The 4,428-nt window shown below is 37.5% G+C and overlaps 1 non-coding gene across 1 annotated transcript; it reads left to right on the forward strand.

Annotated features, from left to right (window-relative positions):
* Positions 1 to 2,157: 2,157 nt before the first annotated feature.
* On the forward strand, positions 2,158 to 2,264 carry LOC131173590 (small nucleolar RNA R71). Its single transcript, XR_009143904.1, has one exon. It is a non-coding gene; the product is annotated as a small nucleolar RNA R71 (small nucleolar RNA).
* Positions 2,265 to 4,428: the final 2,164 nt, after the last annotated feature.

Consider the following 4,428-nt stretch of genomic DNA (forward strand, 5'->3'; position numbering starts at 1 on the left):
TCAGCGAGGACGCTGAGTCCTAAAAGGGGGGGAGAAATGTGACACCCCTTACCCTTCTACAGTGTAGGCGAGCAAAACATGTCACACAGTGTGCCGGAGCACTTCCTTTATCTTATCTCATTGATATTTCTCATTTCTTAATTTATTTATTTATGGTCACTAAGTGAAATTATGAAATTGGTATCATTTATATCATTTATTGAAATTTTTAAATTAATTTGAGGTTTTGAAGATTTTACAGAAAATCCGGCAGAGTGCCGGCTAAAAATGGAGAAAACGATTCTTCCGAACCAGTAGAAAACACTTCCAATAATTGTTCAAATCCACAACTCTATATGTGTCATCAATTCTCAACACATTCTCATCCATTTCTCAATAATTTCAATCATTCAATTCACATCATGTTTATACTCAAATTATAAGCAAATACTCAAATTTTATTTATGAACACAAATTTACAGATAATTATATTAATACAAAATTACATTACATAAGTTGCAACTATACATGATAAAATAAAAGATTAATTACATAGTTTACAAAAATTTCAAAATACAAAAATATAATCTAGTGTCCTACCAATGCACTGTAGCTGTGAGGTGACATAGGACACTCGCAGATCTGATCCTCACCCGGACTGGGGTCTACTGGAATCACGCTCTGTATCTCCAGTACCTACGCGTGGCAAAAGTAACGCGCTAAGCAATACTGCTTAGTGGTGCCAATAATAAAATAAAAAGAACTAAAAAGAAATAAACATGCAGTGTATATGTTGATTTCTCATACAGACAATTTTTTTTTGTAATTATTTGTAGTATTATTTATTTGGTACTTTTTATATCATTAATTGATTAAAATTTATTAATATTTATTTTTGGTTGCCCAAGTAACCTACACCAGTTGACTGGACTGAATAATGGGTAAACTAGCACTGGGTGCTAAGTATCTCGGGCCGTCACACCATCGGTCACAATGTGTCTCCCGGTGTGCAATAGAACAGCTAATAAGTTATAATAAGTATTAGGCACAAGGCCAAGTATCACAATAAGGTCAGAATGGCTAAAAGCCATAAAATCACAGAATGGCCATTTAAGCCATGAATCACAGAATGGCATGATGCCATATGCAATACTGCTAATAGAACCCTATGGCATGCCAACCTATCCAACCCAATCACACTAGGCCTACTAGGGCATTTAACATTTTTAATTATGCAATTCTTTGAAATTGAAATTTAATTGTTACTATTCATTCTATTAGTCAACTAAAATGTTGACTTTTTCATAGACAATAGGTATATTGGTTCTAATATCACCAACATACCACATTTTGCATTCTAAAATTGTTGGCATTGGAATTAAATACCCTGCGACTCACAAGGTACTGTCCGTTTTGTGGAATTAAATCCCTTCGCTTCTGCAGAGCTAGGATTCGAACCCTTATCACTCACGGTTTTGCTTCGCCTCTCACCAATTGAGCTGCAGCTCAATTGGTAAGAGGCGAGTAAAACCGTGAGGTGATATGGGTTCGAATCCTAGCTCTGCAGGGCCAAGGGATTAACTCCACCAAAGCGGACAGTACTGATTTGAGTTGCAGGTCCGGCCTCTAGAAGGGTACGCTGGCAAGAAGGCTCACTAGAGGGGCTTGAGCTGGGGCCCACTAAGCCGGGGTGTGACAGGACAATATCACTAGTGGGCCGGGCCATTACATTTGTGGTATCAGAGCCGCTCCGCGTGCAACCTTGAACGATGGTGGGGCAAACCTCAGTGAGGACGCTGAGTCCCATAAGGGGGGTGGATTGTAACACCCTAGGCAAATCCCACATCGGCAAAACACGGGAGAGATGCTGGGTTTATAAGTTGGTGGTTCGTAACCCCTAGTGACGCGTTTTAAAACCGTGAGGGCTTCAGCCCAGAGCGGACAATATCACTAGTGGGCCGGGCCATTACATTAGATGTACTAACCTCATTAACCTTCATAGGTGTGTGATCCATTCTCATTCCAAACTGCTAAGAATTTGCTGCCATGTTAGCAATCAGCCTCCTTGCCTCTTCTGGTGTCTTGTCAACCAAAGCTCCTCCACTGGCAGCATCTATCATATTACGGTCCATTGGTAGAAATCCCTCATAGAAATACTGAATCAACAGGTGCTCACTTATTTGATGATGGGGACAGCTTGCACACAGTTTCTTAAATTGCTCCCAGTACTCATACAAGCTCTCTCTATTGTACTGCCGGATGCCACAAATTTCTTTTCTTATATTGGCAGCATGGGAAGTAGGAAAATACTTCTCCAGAAATATCTGCTTCATCCCATTCCATGAGTTGACAGATCCAGAAGGAAGGTAATACAACCAATCCTTAGCTGTGCCTTCCAATGAGAAGGGAAAAGCTCGAAGCTTGATTTGATCCTCTGAAACTCCTTGAGGTTTCATGCTGGAACACACAACATGAAATTCTTTTAAATGCTTATGTGGATCCTCACCTGCAAGACCATGAAACTTAGGCAACAAATGGATTAGTCCAGATTTCAACTCAAAAGCAACATTTAAAGCAGGGTATTGAATACACAAAGGCTGTTGGTTTAGATCAGGAGCAGCCAACTCTTTCAAAGTTCTAGCAGCCATTATGTCATTTTCAGAATTTGAATATGAATCCGAATATGAACTTAACTCCCTTAGAGATTAGACTCCTTCAGATGTACTCGGAATCTGCCTAGCTTGCTTAGCCAATTTTCTCAACTGTTTAGCTGTTTTTTTCCTCTTCTGGATCAAAGATCAACTCACCAGATTGAGAAGTTCTTGTCATAAACAAAAAGAAATCAAAGTAAAAACAGAAAAATGCCTCAAAACCCTAGAAAACAATGGAATTTGGCCTCAAGAAGGTGGGGCCAATGAATCCAATGGATTGATTGGTTCTAATCAGGACGTCATTTCCTTCAAAATAGGTATAGGCCGCCCTCCAAATTCAACCAAAAATCTACTGATGAATAGTAACACCATAATTTTTTCCAAACACTTGAAAATAGCAGCACTTCACAAACAAAATTAATAATAGAATACCCTAACAAAAAAAAAAAAACAAAAAATTCAATAAATTTCAGTCCCCAGCAACGGCGCCAAAATTCTTGATGGTTGTCGAATCCACCAAAATTTAAATTAACTGAAATTACCAGCTATAAAATATTTTCTGCAGCAAGTGGTAAATCCAGGTCGAACCCTAGAGACTAAATTACTAAATTTTTGTGCACTTGTGTAATGGAAAAAGAAAGAAACAAAGGTTGAGGGGGGGGGGGGGGAGAAGGAGTAATTCACAGTCCAAAGAAGAAATCAGAAATCAGAAATTAAGAACTAAAATTAAATATGAAACTCTCAAATTAAACAAACTTCAGTCCAAGGTAATTCGCATTCCAATGCATTGATTCGATCATAGACAAAAGAAATACAATTATATTTTATTGAATACTTAACATAGATTTACCAAACAGCGAGGTAAACCCCTAACTTCCCTATACTCATCAACTCGAGCCCAGCACTCTTATTGACTCTAATTATTAACTGAATTGGTATTAAGCAATCATCATCAAATTAATAACTGCTTTAAGAATAGGAAGTAGTTAAGCTGAACAACAATTTATAAAGTATAAATCATTTAATTCACCCTATTGTTTCCTTAGGTTATTATCGAAAACTTGGATCATAATCAATAAAACCTCATTGCTACTCCCGTTCAATCTTACACAATAATTATGGATTATGAAGATGAACTAGCAATTTATCAAATCAAACAATTAACTAATAGGCCTTTTTAGCAAATCATTCAATAGATCAAAAACAATTAAATCAGAAAACAATAGATATTCAAAAAGACATAAATTAAATTAAGAACCTGGCCTCACAAATCACACATAAGAACTTGAATCCTTTGAACTGAATTAAAAACTTAGCCACTCATGTTCATGGCTTACAGAAAAATAAAGAAAAATAAAGAAGAAATCTAAAAAGAGAATAGAGAACGAAGGTCTTCTATGGAGAACAAAGGTCTGAATTGGATGTTTTTTAACTGCTGCCCAAAGACGTATTTATAATAAAAAAACCTAATCCCAAAGATAGGAACCAAACTAGGAAAAGTTTTGAAATTCAAAAGACAGATTTTCAGCCTGCATTCATGTCTTTGAAATCAAGGCCGATTTTCAGTGACTTCCTTTCCGAATCTGTCTCTACCCTCTTCAGGAAAGTTGTAGCTCTATTTCTTAGCTTTCCAACGGGTACTCATTTGCCTAAATCCGAGGTCTACAGCCCAAGTTATATAACTAGGACTGATTCAGACAGATGATCCAGCCCATAGTGACGACTTCATTGCCATTTTTGACAATTAAAATGGCCTCATCTCGCGTCCAGCCCTTCATTGAAGTTGTAGAGGTGGCTC

The sequence above is a fragment of the Hevea brasiliensis genome, chromosome 14, assembly GCF_030052815.1.
Source record: "Hevea brasiliensis isolate MT/VB/25A 57/8 chromosome 14, ASM3005281v1, whole genome shotgun sequence".
NCBI classification, from domain to species: Eukaryota; Viridiplantae; Streptophyta; class Magnoliopsida; order Malpighiales; family Euphorbiaceae; genus Hevea; species Hevea brasiliensis.